This window comes from Vanessa tameamea, chromosome 3 (genome assembly GCF_037043105.1).
Source record: "Vanessa tameamea isolate UH-Manoa-2023 chromosome 3, ilVanTame1 primary haplotype, whole genome shotgun sequence".
Taxonomy (NCBI): Eukaryota; Metazoa; Arthropoda; class Insecta; order Lepidoptera; family Nymphalidae; genus Vanessa; species Vanessa tameamea.
Window position 1 is genome coordinate 2,330,087 of NC_087311.1, and position 17,748 is coordinate 2,347,834.

General features: G+C 32.0%; 1 protein-coding gene across 1 annotated transcript in view; it reads left to right on the forward strand.

The window, feature by feature from the left end:
- Jing (jing) overlaps positions 1–17,748 on the forward strand; it is a 128,347-nt gene that overhangs the window by 9,146 nt on the left and 101,453 nt on the right. The window lies entirely within an intron of this gene.

The window sequence follows — 17,748 nt, forward strand, 5'->3', positions numbered from 1 at the left end:
ATGACATAAATAATAGTAATAACAAGCTAAAATATATTTATCTGAATTTTGATATTTCTTTGTTTACATATTCTTTTAAACGAAATCCTATATACTTTTACACCCACGGTACATTTGCGCTGCAGAGAATCACAGTTGAAAAAAAAAGCACTTTATTAATGCAGATGTCATCTTGTTTGCGGGGATATGATAATATCGTATTAATGTGTGGACTCTTATTAAATCCATATTCGATATCTGAGAAATAGCCTTGAAGAAAGCCTTTATTCGAGTTCTGAGCATTTTTATTTTTAGTACAAATTTTATAGACTACATATAAAAAATATAATATGAATGAAACTGTCCATAACTACGACTACGTCCTACGACGTGACGAGGATATATTTTTGTACACATTTGGATTTCAATATGCAATTGTCACGGGACTCGCAGCAGGTGTGAAACCTGGATATTAAAGGTTATTTAAACAATAAATGAATATGGAGTTCCTAAACTAAATAAAAATGCTTTTTCGATGATAAAGTAGGTATTATATTTTTCTTTTTATTATAATAATATGGAACGAGGAACAAAAGCATACAAGTACTCACCACCAGTGCACGCCATTAGATGTTTTATATAGAGAAAACCTTGAATATATTGGCGAAACATTGACCATTTGTCGCTTCTAGCAAAAAGATAACATTTCTTCATCGCCAACTATGGAACCAAATTTAAATCTATTGGAACTTAAAATACTGTCCTCTGTGCCTATATCTGTCTCACTCACCCTTCATCTAAATATATAGCAATAGAAAGAGAAATGAAATTGTGAAAGTGTTGCCGTTCAATGGTAGAATATGAGTGAATTAGTATACCTACCAACTAGAATGTCAAAGCACCTAATATTATAATCAAGATAATTAAATTTAAACACGATTGTTAAAGCGATCGTCTGTAAAGTCTGCAGATAAATGACGGAATGTGATGCAATCAAACATAACAATTACTATTATTTCAGTTATAAATAACAAACAAAGAGAGTAAAGCAAATAAGTCGTGCGTATCGTTGCTCGTAATCAATAAATACCAGATTTTTTTTATTGCATATACTCTTTACAAAAACTATCAATCGATAAAAACATATTATTGTTACTCTTCGACTCCGCTATTCATTTCCATTTCTTTAATGTTAAACTTAAGCGTTAAATTGCAGACTATTATATGAAAACGATTAATATGAATATAAAACTCGTGTGAAATATTCGAAAGTACTAGTGCAAATTATAAAGAGAAAATGGTAATTTTTATTTTCAGTAAACGTTTACAATAAACATGTGATTAGTTTTGATAAGGATTCATATTGTGGATCAAATATTTTGACCTAAACTTATCAGCAAGTGGGTGAAAGTCAAGTAGGTTAGCGTTAGTTTAAGCTGAAGTAAATATCTTAACCATTGCGCCAGAATATGCGCCGAATTGTCCGAATCCCTATACATAGAACGCAGCAATAAACCACCGAAATTACGAAGTGAAAAAAAAATTGTGAAAATAAAAGATCGATAGTAGTATAATAAACACGTATCTTTCAAATTTGCTGAAAAATTGTTCCAGGAAATATTAAAATAGGATCACCTAAATTAATGGAATAAAGTTTATTTTTAACATCCAAATTGGTCCAGACGTTTATTGAGCAATGGACATAAAAAACACGCGGCACGCATGTACCCTCCTTTTTTGATTAATTTGGTTTTGAGAAATCGTTTAAGAATAAGCACGTAACTAATTGTATACCAATAATCGTTGTTTATATCTAGTGCTTGAAAACTTATGAGTAGTATATACTAATTTGGTTTTTTTGCATGTGCAACTTAATCAGTACGATCGTGTATAAAGTTTTAATTAATGGCAGAAAATTTGCGCTCTCGCGATGTCACTAAGTACATATTAACTTCTTGGTTTTTGTATTTAGCGCAAAAAAACCTTGATACGATGTGACATTTACCTTACATTTAATATTAAAATTCATTACTATGTAGCTTGATTTTGTCTCAATGAAACTTAAAACCCTTAAGCGCGAGACGTACCGAGATGTGTCGTGAAGCCTTTTTTGTTTCGCCAACGCTTCGTCGGCCCCACTGTCTATTAAATTAACACAGAAGTGTTTGTACTGTGCGAGTGTGCGTCTTTATCGTTACACACGAAATGCGTGTTTTGAATACATAAAATAAAAATAAAGGTCAAAGTGTCAATACCTGGAAGGTATTTACAAATATTCATGGCCTGGGGTTAAAAGTTCAAAATATAATTGAGTTAATATACAAGCTACGAATGTTTTATTTGTATTTAATAGCCTGTTAAACAAAACTTTCTTTAACACTTGCTCAGGAAATATATGTGGTGAAACAATAAACACATGTCATGTTTCTGAATTAAGTTCCTCATTAATATTATAACTTGGAAAGTGTGTCTGTTAGCTTTTGTATGCTGCTGAACTGTACTGTTTGAATTCTAGACAACTGATTGGGAGCGAATTAATGCTTAAATACTAGAATTATAACGATTGTGTGTCTTGCAAATACGTCACATTGACATTAACAATCTGTAAATTTCCCACTGCTGGGTTAAGGCCTCCTTTCCTTTTGAGAAGAAGGTTTGGAGCATATTTCACAACGCTGCTCCAATGCGGGTTGGTGGATACACATGTGGCAGAATTTCGTTGAAATAAGACACATGCAGGTTTCCTCACGATGTTTTCCTTCATCGCTGAGCACGAGCTGAATTATAGACACAAATTAAGCACATTCATGCAATTCAGTGGTGCTTGCCTGGGTTAGAACCCGCAATCATCTGTTAAGATGCACGCGTTCTAACCACTGGGCCATCTCGACTATTTATAGCAAATGTGTGTTTGAAGTTTAATATGACTAATTGTTACTTGATTTAGGGGTTGGTCGTCAGGTGCAAGGCATAAATAAGTAGCCTGTGCATCCTTGGAGTTCAAGCTAGCGTCCTACCAAATTTCATGAAATTCGACTCAATGTTTGGTCATGAAAGTCCAACAGACAGACAGACAAAGTTACTTTCGCATTTATAATATAGATGTAGAATATTTAAAATGGTACTAATTTAGTTCAAAAGAAATATATCGTAATCGCGTATTCCTTGCATTAGATAATTACTGTAATAAATATTGTACTAATTGACAAATACAATTTATTTGAATTCAATTAAAAGGCTATTGCTGTCGTCGCCACTTATAATGTCGTATTTATATAAATAAAGATGAAAATATTTGAAACATCGTTGAAACATTTAATGTCGTCACAAATAAACTATTGCAATTCAAAATATCGCAACTAAATTGATCAAGAAAAACGAAACTTATGCGCAGCTGCCCCTGGCCTACACCTGCCTTACTCGGTATCATGTCACCTTTGACATTCGTAGCGAAGTGTATGACCACACAACGTTCATAACAAAGCACCCGACCTTGGTACCTACCGCACAATAATACGGCACATTTTAGCGTAAAAAACGGCACAAAAGACATTTGACTCTGATACATCCAGTGTATATTTTACGGCATACTTCTATTGACTGCGCATTAATTCCAATTATTATCCATATTACTTTCAGGACGTTGGTATGTTTAAAGACATACTTTATCTCCGTTCAATGCACTCTGTTGACATTTTGATTGTTTACTTTCATTTATGTATTTCTCAGTTATATGTATTTATCATTTCTATAAATGAATTATTCTTTAAAACGACAGGAATAGATCTCGAGATTAGCTCGAATCTCACTCGATTGGAATTGGTATTTGAAATATATATATATTAACTTAAAAAATTGATAAGATAAATTCATATTCAGTGTATTTCATCAGAATTATCTTTAAGATAATTGCTTGCGATAACTATAAATTAATTATAGATAGCGCTAAATCTTTCGGGAAATTTGTTTAAATACAAATTAGATATTATAATACTTTTTTATTGTTTTTTTATAAGAAAAAAAGATTACAGAATTCCTTGAAATTACACTATTTAATCGTGAACGTCAACTTGTAAGGGAATATAATTTTATATGCATTAATAACAATTATTTTTTATGATCGTGTGTCGATGCAAGGATAAGAAAAATTATTGATATCTTTGAAATCGCTGTTATGTTCGAAAGTTTATAAAATAATTTTATTTTCATTTACATAACAATATGGAATTAACGATAATATACAAATATGTAATGGTCTTATATTCAAATACCGGACTAGACTTCTGCGGGTTAATGGGTAATATTTTATAATAATAAACTCATTTTAATTCTATACAATCAAGGTTTTTTTCATGTAGAATTGTTAATTAATAAAACATCTCTATTAGTAATGTTTAAATAACCCACGCATGATACTTCAAACATTGAAGTCATAACTGCACGCAGCTTGAGGTAGCTATTAAGAAAATCGTAATGTACATAAAGTTAAAACTTAAACAACAATATTATACATATGCAGTTAAAATAAATCTAAACTTAGAAGCATTTGGTATGTTATTAATTAATTATCAAAATGATATATTATATATGTAGAAAATATGAGAACATATTACCAAGACATTTTTGAATTAAACTTAAAAAGCTTATAACTTCGTTTTAAAAATTATTTATTAATAATGATTTCATAAAACTGTTCACTTCAAATACAATATACTAATTGATAGAAGCCTTGTTACACAATGAATGTGATCGATCCTCTGACAAACAATGTGTTGAAAGAAAAATGTATTAGCCCTTGTCTAAAACATTCGAAGGGTCCCTTCGAACACGCCCTCTTCGGCGATTGCGTCGGAAGCAGTAGAAATGCAGCGGGATTATGCAGCAATCTGCCGAGGGGCTGCCAACCCCAAAGCAACGTATCGTGTTGCCAGGATTAATTGGTGTTTACCCCGGACCTCGGGATGAATATCCTCGAATCATATCACGCGAAATTAGTAACGGTTGTAATGCAAAATTAATAATTAAAGTGAACATCATACGGAGGCGCGATTTGTGGTCGGATCGAGGACTCTCCTGATAAGGGCTCTCGGCGGTAATAAGAAACAGCCAATAAATCAGCTTTACATTCGAACTTAGGCTTACTTTGCCTATTTATCGATTTTCGTCCAAAATATTTAGTTACCATTTATACATTAATTTTTATTACTCTCAAGATATAGCTACTAGCTAAAAAAGTTACATAAGTATGTAAATTACAAATATAAATAATGGTAAGGTTGGTTGGTAAGTACAAAATAAACACAAAATATTCAACGAAGTAAAATTCATTAATAAAATATACTTTGAAATAGTTGCTTTTTTTCTAAATTTCTTCAGATAGAAACTTACAATGTAAAAAATGGGTCCTTTTGTTACAGTAACATATGATCTAATAAGACAATTTTCAAAAAAAAATTGGGTAAAATGAGCAATATAATTTCATAGATTATTATACTTTTAATTTTAAAACATAATTAATTGATTGCTTTTGTTTCACAGGAAGTGAAAATAAGTTTTGTGAATAGTAAACTATTGTTAAAACTGCTTTTAAACGCTAGTTAAAATAAACAAATGAAATAGCTGTAGTTGCCAGTAATGTATTTGTAAGTCGAAACTCGTCACGGAAGAATTAAAAACAAATCAATAATGTAGACATTGGGAATGGCTGGTTGCATACTAGACGAGAAGCCGGTAGAGGAATGCTATTGGACAGTACGACGACGTTCATCTTGATAGATGGGGTCCAATAAATTGTTGACTTGCTTACCTACCTACGAACGTGAGCCCTTGTGACTTGTGAGCCCTGACGCTTAAATGATTATTAATATTACTTTACTATTGAAATATGAACGATATTCTGACCTAAAATAAAGTTTATTTTTTTTTACAAATTCACGTTTTGGTAATTAATTCCGATAATTTTTCAAGATCAAACGTCTCGCGAAACAACATTAATATTTTTTTAAGCTAAATTCGTCTATTCTCATTACTTTATATGACTTATGTTTATTTTATTTTTGTATGATCTTGTTTCATTTGGTTTATCATAAAATCTTATATGATAAATATACACACATCGATATTTTATTTTTAACAATAGTTACTAATTATAATTTTTTTAATTAAGAATGTTATAATCTGCTACCGGGATCATTACTACACGTGAATAGAGGATCCTATAGACGGATTCTCTAAATGTTCTGTCTCAGCTAGTCCCGCGTCCAATAGCAATTTCCCGGCGGGATGTTCGAATGGAATTCGGAAGACGCTGTCTGATCTCATGGTCCGTTGCGAACTATTCGAGAGAACGAATTTAAACGCGTATTATGTAATTTTAACTAAATTTTATTTTGTATAGTTTTATATAATTGAGTTTTTTGTTTCGACCATAAAAATGATTTTATAAATGTTTGCATGTTGAATAAATACAAATGTTCTCGAACGTTCTTTAGATCCGTGTAACCTACCAAAACTTTAATATAGGTATAGTACGATACCTAGCTACAGCCATTACAATTTCGTAGTTAAAAAGGAAAGTTAACGCTGAACTAGATTACAATTCCAATTACGTCGTAAATGTTAATTTTCAAAGCTGGCCACAAAATCCAGGCACGCGGTTTTCGCTCTGTGGTTACGGAATTCGCATGCCTTTCCTAATAGCTGAATAAATATTAGATATTTTTAGTTCTTGTTACTATGTTTTTTTGCGTAACACGCAAGGCTCATTTGAAGAACTATTTAGATTGTTATAAGAAACGTAATCGTATGTAATTTCTTAAATCATATATGTACGTGTTGCAACAGACCAGTCTTTATACTTACTTCTCACCAACATTACTGTCAATATTAACGTTCGAAAATAGGATAATAATACGGTAATATACAATGTTACGATGTATGTATTTACGTCTTATATTCCAGGGCATATTCTACAATTCATAGCCCAAATTGTTCAATATGTCAAGACTCCGCCAGACCTTCACTTATAAGGTGCAATGAGACTGTTATGCGAAGATAAACTATGATAGAGAAGTATGCATGCATGTCAAAGAAAATAATTCAAAGTTTATTTCATTATTCTGCTTTATTGGGCGTTGCCAGATTTATTTGTCACATTAAAAGCTTCCTGATATTTTTTTCTGTTCAGCGCAACACAAATTAGTACCTACTTCAAAAACTCAATAGAACTTGTACGGATTTAAACCTGCGTCGTTTGATTTTTCCATTGCTTTGTCTTCTCTCTGGGCGACATTTGATTATTGGATTTTAGTGAATGGTCGCTTATTCATTGATATATATGCTTACATCTAAAATAGGTTATATATAATTACAATATACTATTTTTTGGACAATTACCTATATTATTACATTCAATTACTTTTGTCTCCCAGTTAAGTGTAAAGCTTGTTTTGAGTATTACAAGGGATCGAACCTCTGCCTTTCACATTTAGGCAAACCGTATACCATTGAGCTATTGTGGCCTAATACAATATTTATGTTAACGGTCGACATAGAAACTACAAGAAATAACATATATTTGTATGTATGCATTAGCTCTATCAGTTAGATTAATGAAATCAAGTCTAATAATCACTTGTGTACCTATGTATCAAAAATCAAAGATCACCGAACATGCATACTTCTAGTATGCCAAAATTAAAATCTTGAGATGTTGAAATAGGTAAATAAAATAAATATGTATCGATCTCATTGTATTTTAAAAGTATATTTATAAAAAGCTAAAGTTATTGATAAAAAGTGCCCATATAAAGACTCAAAGGTCATCGAAGTTTTTATAGTTATCTTAAATAGCGTTATATATTAATTAATGAAATGTTCGCACTTTTGTCTTCACTAAATCCGCTAACGCAAAATTAATAAATAATTTATTCATTTAATGATTAATTCAGATTGTTGCAATACTTTTTTAATTGAATTTGAGTTGAATTTATTAGTACGATGAAGCCGAAACGAGACCATCTTTGTCGACCGATGAAAAAATATGCCGTTACAAAACCTATGTAGGTATATTTGAAACGAGTAAATAATTTCAAAAACAAACGTATTTGCGGAATATCATTGCGACAATTCAATGACTTACTTGTGCGAAGCACACGAGTTAAGACCGAGAGGGCATAAGTCCACATCAATATTTCATGGGCCCCTGAAACCCGATTCGGGAGGCACGGAGCTACCTAAATGGAATGGTAATATGTCCGTCTCGTGTAAATTACCCGCTTCGACTTCACGTCGCTTTACCGGACGTTTTTGTTTTGTTGTCCTCGTGAAATATTAATTGGTGTCCTCCTTTGTATGGAGTGGCACGTGTCATATGTTGTGTTCTGATTAATAATTGTATGTGACGAATAATTAATTGCGGAAATTTTAATTAACAGATTAAATGACGTTCGTTATTTATTTTTTTCAAATAGTGATAACTAAGCTTTGCCTCGCACACGCAAAAACAGAACGAAGCTTCATTTTTGTTGTATGTGAAGCAAAATGCGGTAGGCTTTTTTAATCGATTTCCCGAGTGATCGATGTTCTTATTGGTTATAAACAATAGACGTAATATAGAACGTGAATAAAAAGAAATGAAACGATTAACCTGTAAGTATTTCAATTTCGAATACGTATTTATCGAATTGTTAATCGATTTTATTAATTGCTATCAAATCGTTGATATATTACTCGGTCGGCATCTATAAAATGTACTGTTTCAAAGACCCTATCGTTTCGTACCATCGATATGCAAAACCCTCAAATAAATCAGCAGTAAGTAACATCTGCGGCCGTTCCGTGATTTTATTAAATTCCACGATTAAATAGCCGCGGGTAACGAAATGTTTCGATATTATCGCGATATCTCGACACCTCGGCGCACCTCTCACCCAGTTTATAATTACGAGTTCACCGTACAACTTCCCCTCTTCCTTTACGTGTTTTTGTTGCTTTTAAACCATGACCGTTTTTATCCAATACGACACAATAAAGCCAAAAATATTACCCCTGTTACTAACATACGATTAAGTAAACTTACATGCTAAATTGAATTTAAAATGATAAGATGACTTAAATTATTTTAATAAGAATGTTAGTTTTGCATAGCGTTTTCCCATTATTTAAAAAGTAAAACCCAATTGCACAATTACACAAAAGAAGGTTAAACTGTAACTTAAGTAGTTTCACTGATTATTAGCATATATTTTTATAATAATAAAGTGGTTGTAAAACTAATAGATACCTACTTGATTTGTTCTGCCTATTTATTAACCAAATTACTAGAACTGAGAACACGTGGACGTACATGTTTCATCAATAATTATGTGTTTTTAGTACCTTGTCACCTCGGCTCGAATTAATTTTAATTACATAATTAACTTAAAAAATCAACTAGTATAAGTTTTGACATATTCAAATTACTTGCCTTCGCTGCCAATAAATAATAGTTTCCTATTCAGGTATATAATAAATTCTAATTAAATTCAGTTAACGAAAATATTATCTTAACGTTAATCTAAATTTCCAATTGACCTGTCTATAGCTAAGTTCACTTCGTTAACTAAGCTAGCAACCTAGCCAAGTTATTAAGGCCACACAAGCTAGTTGAGTTTCATTTAAGCCTACACTGAAAATGTATTGCTATAAAATTAAACTAATCTTTTACTCATCTATATTACTACGATACAACAGAAAAGTTTTTTTTTTAAATCTGCTTAAAGGTTGTCTCTAATGAAAAAAAATCCTTGCGTGACATAGCCCATTGAGAAAGGCTATATAGACTTATGCCGTTTTACGCGAGTGAAACCGTGCGGAGCAGCTAGTAAAATATTAGTAGTGTGTTGTCTATATCAGATAATTTCAGGGATAAAGCATTATATACGTTAACTTAACATACGAGTATTGTTATTATTTATTTTCTCGCTTAGTTTCTTTCGCTGGTTCTTCTAAGATCTGAAGTGAGTTCTTCCGAACCGGGATTAGATTTTTGAAAATCAACACTTTGCGACAAATTATAAGTCTTCTTTTTATTTTAATTTTTCCATTAATGTTTAATGGAAAAATTAAAATAAAAAGTAATCTTAAATTTATTATATATCTATCATTTTAAAATCAAATACGAATAGAAATACGCATAAAATGATATTTCTAAAACTTATGATAAAAACATAACAATAAGTTATTACAGAACGATAGACGTTCGCGAACGCAAGCTGCAATCGTTCGTAAAATGGTTTTAAACAATGTGTCAGTTTCATGTTGCTCGTTAAATGCGACTGCTGACAGCTAATGCTTGTACACGTATCTTATTCATGGGAATCATTAAGTCCAGTAGAATTGGAGCAGTCGATTTAATAGAACGCCATCTCTATCTTCTCAATATTATCAAACAAGACGGTGTCATAATAAAAGCATTCCCAACAGAGTAACAAGCCAATTGAAGTTTCGTTATTGAATTGCTACTCAGTTGTTGACAATCTTTAAATTTATGAAAATAATGTCCAAATTAGGGCCTGTTTTTTCTTTTAATGTTTTACTGCGTTTATACAATGCATTTTACTCACAGTCAGCACGAAGGTGCTTTCAGTCCTGGCTGAACGTAGAATAATCTTTCCCACCCTTAACTAAAACAAAAAGATTAATATATAACACTAACATAAAATAATTCTCGGATAAAGCACCTCTTATACAAAACAAGCTGGACACGTCAAAGCCCAAGAAAGGTCTAACGTCGACGACCGATTGCACCTGTCATTTCTTCTTTTTAATTTTTTATATGAGTACCTAAGGCTAATGTCAGTTGCGATTAAATAACCAACATTGCATAGCTATTTTATAAAGCAATAACTTGTCTTTAAGCTATTTATTGCAATTCACGTCGTTTTTCTTGAAACGTATAATTTAACTGGTGTTTTTAAAATATTTCTTAGCTGTTTTATAAAATTAAAAATTACTCGCACGATCGACATTATAAGTTCTACTTTAAAAAAAATCTTTAATCGTGCTATTAAAATTGAATAATATGCTTTTGAACGTGTAAACTTAAACCACGAACGTTTATTTTCTAGGTTTTTATAACCATTATGTAAACCAACCTTCATGTAAATAAACGTCAGTTTTAATATATTTTAAACAATCGATTTTATATTTTAAATCGCAGCCCTTGGTATATAAGGTTTTTATATCAATGTGTCAATAGAATTTACTACGATGTCTCTGAATATATGATTTTAACTATTAGGTATATATTAATAGTGAAGAAAGATAGAAAAGATGTGCCAAGTTTAGTTATTTGCCATTATGTCCATGTGCGTGGGTATATTTATATTCGCCTGAATAAAAAATCACCCAGTATAGAAAAAAATATTGCTCGAATTGTTACTAGTTTATCACTTACATTATGTTATTACATTAAAAGGCTGTCAATTTATTAATGTCCTAATAAAAGGGCACGTAAAAAAATATAGTTGAATTTGCGCCCACACAACCCTTTCACCTTTGGGTTATCAAGTTAACGTTGAACATAATATCCCTGTAGGTGTTGAGAACAGCTGCTTTATCGACAGTGAAACATTGTTGCTGATAAAATTATCGATATTCAATGATAAATGATTATTAGTTCTTTGAAAAAAAAAATGTGCATCGTATTTATATTAACAGTAGCGCACAGGAAAGGTTCCATTATGTTGAATTTATTTGTCCTAATGAGACAAATCATATGCTCGTGTAAGTACCTAGCTAATATCAAAATATAATTGTTATATATATATATATATATATATATTTCAACTTATCTCCCTCATCTACAATTATCTTTTTTGTTACTTATTAATATATAATAAAGGAATGAATTTAAATATAATAAACATGTTATTTATGATATTAAAATAATAATAAAGAAAGAATAATTATTAATATGACTAAATTTGGTCAGTGGGATTATAAAGTTGAGTATAATTGACGTATCGCTTAATTAGTGTTGTTTTTATTGGTCGTCTTGTGTAATCATCGGGGCAGATGTGGCGCCACGGGGGAGAAATGTCACGACTCCACTTATTATATGTTCGGGCAAAGCGTCCCTCGATGAACTCATTGTGCTCGCTTCGGTCCACAATGAGGGTTCGCCTGACAACATTAATGTGTATCGATCCAGACGGCGCGAAGCATCAGAAATGCAGAGTTCGTTAGTTAATTGTTAGCAACGGGATTTCATATATACAAATATGATCGATCGGAACGGAGCTGATGACGGCCACGACAGCCGTAACGGATGTTTTTGATTTTGATTACAAATACAACATCATCAAAGGCTCTTTACGCTTTCAAATGAATAAATCAAACAAAGTGATTTAGCCTTTAAATACATAATAAAGTTACTTTCTCGTTAAACACAAGTACAAAACATTAAATATAAAATTAAAAAGGCAACGTGTGTACGATTGCACATTTCATAGCATCATTTCGATTTATTCGTGTTTTTGCTGCGGGTGCGACATTAATATGCATTCGAGGCGCGTGCCGGCGGTCAGCTGTTGTTCTATGCGGCCGCGAGCCGGAGCGGCAAGCTGCGCTCCGTAAAAGGAAACAAGACCCACTCGCGGATGGATTACGACGATTACACCGCAATTATCCGAGCGAGCGAAGCTGCCTACGTAACGTTAAACCACTTTCGCGATCTTTGTTCCGACGTCCGCGACATTGACCTCGCAATCGAACTACTTATGTAATTTTCGGCTCCTGTCAATGGCCATGGCCTTCGCGCATTTATGTTCAGGCGCTGCCTTGCTTGCGTCATACATCACTCGTTTATTATATCGATGATTTACTAGACAGACTATTATATATAACGCCTCATCAATGTCACATATATAAATAGATAGCTCATATATTAAATAATACACCAATACAAATGAGGTACACAACTAAGCAGTCGTTTTATTTTTATTTGTGTAAATTTACGAAGAAAATTTCTTTTATATTATTAATTAAGGTTGCAATTGTAATTCCAATTACTGGATATCATATTATCGATCAAGAAGCGAGGCACGTATCTGTAAGATGTGTATCGTAAATCAAGTTATGATATCGAATAGTTCTGAGTTCTGGTACTCTGAACTTTATTAATAAATTAGAAGTTTATATTTTATTTATTTATTTGGTTTATTAACAATCGTTCACACTAAAACATAAAGAAAAGGAAATATTAGTAAATTAAAAAAGCTGAATTTAGTCTTTAATTATAAGTAAACACATAGGTACTAAAACATATACTTAAATAATATAACAAAATGAAATATTAAAAAAATAAAAGAAAATGATTATTAAAACTGAATCAAGTTACATTGATAACATAAAATGTACCACCTTAATTTTTGGAGAAGAATGTTTTTGTCGTCAATTTTACTATTGAGTATTTTGTATAAAAATTGCATTCAAAAAGTTCCCTGCGTTTCTCTAATTGTAGCATTTGAAAGTATGATAATCTTTTACAACAACATTCTTAATTTCTGCTAGCCTTCCCAATATAGAACCTTTTTTGAATGCGTTCTTATCTCAGTATGTGCGTTGCATAATGAGGCAACAGAGCTATATTCAATGATACTTCTCACTAAACTGCTATAAAGAAGGTTTTTGGTTTTTATTTGAGAATCTTGCATATCTTAATACAAAAACATCCTAGACGCTTTTTACATCTTTTTACGCTAGTCACATTTTCAATGCGAGGAATAAATGTCAATTTTGTATTAAAAATTACCTCCAGTTCAAAAAAATGTTTATTTATTATTATATAAATTATAATGTAATTTAACTTAACATAAAAATCTTTGGATTGTTTTTTTCTCCCCAAACAACTAGATTTCTAGATGTTTCTCTGAATGTGCACAGTCGTCCTAGAAAGCATTAAATCAGGAGTACCTTAAAACGTATGGACACTTAAAACAATAGGAGTTTTCATTTATAAATATATTAAATAATATAGGACCAAAGTGTGAACGATGATATCGCCAGAAAAAAATTTACAACCGATTTACATCTACGAAAAAGGAACGCTTATTTAGATAAGAGCTCAGCCAGTTCAAAAGCGGCCCAATAAATCGCGATGCCTTTAATTTGAACACTATAATGTCACGAGGTACACTGTCAAATGCTTTATTTATTTTTATCGACATTTTTATTTACTGTATTTATAAAAGTTTCAGTAAAAGTTACCGAATACCTTAGTACCTTAAACCTAAAATCGCTCAATATCAAAAATATCATTTTTAAAATATAAACAATTTTGTCACTATTATTTTTTTGAAGAAAAGGAAGTTAATATTTAATTAAAAATGCGAAAGAAGCATTTAAAAAGTCAAATTTTCTTCATTGTAACTGTATCCGCAACACCCTCGCGAGTCTCTGATTGATAAACCTCAACTCTGAAGTTATAACCTTAAGATACAAAATAACAAACTCCTACTACCAACAAATAATAAATGTAGATTAATAATATCTATAGTCTACCTGAAAATTTAGTCCTGTAATTAGACTGGTCGTAACGATGCGGGCTCCATATTCGGGTGCTTAAGGATACATGAAACTTTAATTATGTATATTCAAGGAGGTAGACGCCTAAGTCACTCGAGACGTCTGGCCGCGCCAATACAATTTGCCCGTGGTTGCGCTGCCACTAGCGCGATATAATTTGCTCACAAGCTATTAAGGTTGTTAACGAATTTAAAACTGATCTCTGTACCTGGCCGGATACCATAGGTTAAACGCTTTGCTTACAATATCTTCTAAAGTACTAACATTGAGAAAAGAAAAAAAAAAATTGCCATGGCACGTATAGTCAACCATCAATTTGTTTTAGACAAAATTCCTATCAGATATAAAAGGTGATGATTTTATTAAACTCGATATAGTAGTGATACTATAAATCAACGCGTGTGAAGCTGAAGTTATGCATATTTTATGCAAACATTATGTTGTATTTTATATTTGGCCATTACATCGAAAAAGAGAAAACGAAATCAATCCTTGGAAGTAAATTTATTCACAGTAGCGAACGCAATTTGTTTACAGGAGATTTATCGCCTCGGTCAATTTATGAAACGAGTAAATCTTCGATCGATAATAATTCGACCGAATATTTTATACTATACGAATTATCATATTGTAAAACATCTTGCACCTGTCTCGGATATCTTGAATGAACATCATACATGTCTTTACGTCCATAAAATAATCATTATCAAAGTTTATTGACACGATATTGTGAACGTTACGAACGCCTCGAGGACTTTAAAGAAAGTCAAAATTTACAGGACTTGTAAAAAAGCACGCATTCGACTAAATATTTTTCAGTTATTTATTTGATAATGCAAGTCATGTGCAGGTAAATACGATTGAATATGCGATATGAAATATGTTTAATGTATTAGTATCGTGAAACAAGTTAATAACAGCGGGTATTCGTGTCTAATGATACCCGCTGCTCGGGTACTGCAGTGGACTTAGTTGTTATTTCTAAATATAGATTTATTATGAATAGTAACCTGTTTCGATTTAAATTATGGAATATTAAATGTTCATAGTTATTATTATTTCCTCGAAACACTCACAAGAAATGACATATATTATTTATTTTATTGGAAGTAGAATTTTGGTCATTTTCGTCAGGTCACTTTATTATTACCATATTATTATGTTTATGTAACCTTTTGCGTCTAAGAAATATACAATTTATTCGAAAAATTTGGTTAATTAAAATGTACCTATTTTATTCCATAGTTGCACTCCAAAATTGGCTAGACAGAATAAAAAAAAATGCTAGCCGATGAGTACGGAGTAGCGCCACAAATAAAATTCTCAGTTGGTCAAATTATGAGATGATATACGACGCAAGAAATATATCGTATATCATCTCATAATTTGAAGACAGTTAGTCTACACTTGTAAGTCATATTATATGTGTAAATGTTTACTGTATTTTTCTGTTACAAGTTAAGAATATTCTAAAGTGCAACTTAATTACATCACAAACCTATATACGCAAAGATTTCCGCATACACCCTAGCTTATTGAATACCAACCCGGGAGCAAGTTCGCAACTTCCCAACGGGCAACATTTAGACTGAATTAAGTGCACTTAATCGTCGGCGCAGGCGCTCCGCCTGGGGGGAGCACAATTTGCCCGCAGAACCCGTATTATAATGCCAACTTTAAACTTATACCTATTCGTTTGTAAAACTTAAAACTTAGAAGTTGTTTCAAAGTCAAATAATTCAAAGGTATCTTCTTTTAAAAATTGGCAGCGACGACTGGCAAACTTAGATATTAATTAGATAAAATTCTACGATTACGTACAGAAATAGATTTTTATGCAAAAAAATGGTGTCGGTAACCGAGTCATTTCATTGTCTTAAGCATGAAATATTAACCCAATGCTATACTAAAATGTTGCGCAATAATAACACAATAATATTTTAATAACAGAAATAATATTTCTCTTCGTGGGTAAGTATGAAAGTTTTTATAAATAATTTATTTAATTGTCATGTCTATAAAATAAACGTGCAGAGTGCAGTGTCAGTAATATTATTTTTACGTCGGAAATGGTAGTTTTGTTGCTGTTTAGTATGAAGGAAATTTGAATTAATCTATTTGTTCTCCCCCTTGTTAATAAATGTAGTGTTGATTCAATTCAATGGTTCGACGTCCAGCGCGCACAAAATTTCGGCATTTGACATGCGAATTGGCTTCGTTAAAGCGCGACCTGTTGTTTATTTTCAATAACACTTAACGAACCGCGTATGTCATAACAGTTGCACCGACTTTCTCATTTCCGACAGCATTGACGCCCACCTTTTAGGCCCGAGGCCTCTGTTATTTTTTCTTATAAAATACCGGCTCGAGGTGCGTGTTCTTTTGTGGATGTTTCCCTCACAATGGGCCGGTTTCATTATGCAAGGCAAAAAGGAACGAAACAGATGTACGCTCGTGGTACGTTCACGGGTTGAATAATAGTCACGAACACTGCCCATCGATCCAATGCTGTCGTCTTTTGTATGAACCATAGGTAAGTGATACCTGCTTATATTAATGAATTAATCAAGGCAAGATATTCTATAATAGTATAAGATTTAACGTTAAGTAGAGAAACGTTCTGTCTCATTAACAAACCAAGGAAGCATTTACCATAACATAGCGGTAAAGGAATTAGCGACAAAAACACAAAGAGGTCCGCCCAGCCCATCATTATGGTTGGCCAGATTATTACGTGAAACAAACGCTCGTATTATATCGTCATAGTGACTATATTTGATTGACGAGAGGTATCATTTGATAAGAACGGCTGGCTCCCGACTGACGCGCGACCATCGCGTGCGTGCGCGCCTTCTGCTGAGCGGACGTGGTGAAATTATCGTACTTACCAACCATCATTTTAACTTGTTTCGTTCTAAGAGTTTTAAATTTCATACACATTTAATTTTATTGAGATATTTTTATACATTAAATTTCAAAATCAAAGGTATCCGTCCCGTGTGTGACTTCAAATATTGTGGCTAAAAAGTCCATTGTATTTCGGAGCACTCCTCCAAATACGATTGAATATAAGTCAATTTATTATTGAGCACTATAATAGAGGCTAATTTCATTCCATTATTGAAACTTAAAAAAATTTTGAAAGCAATTATTTCTCAATTCAATACATGGTCTAATATTATTAAAAAAACACACTGTGAT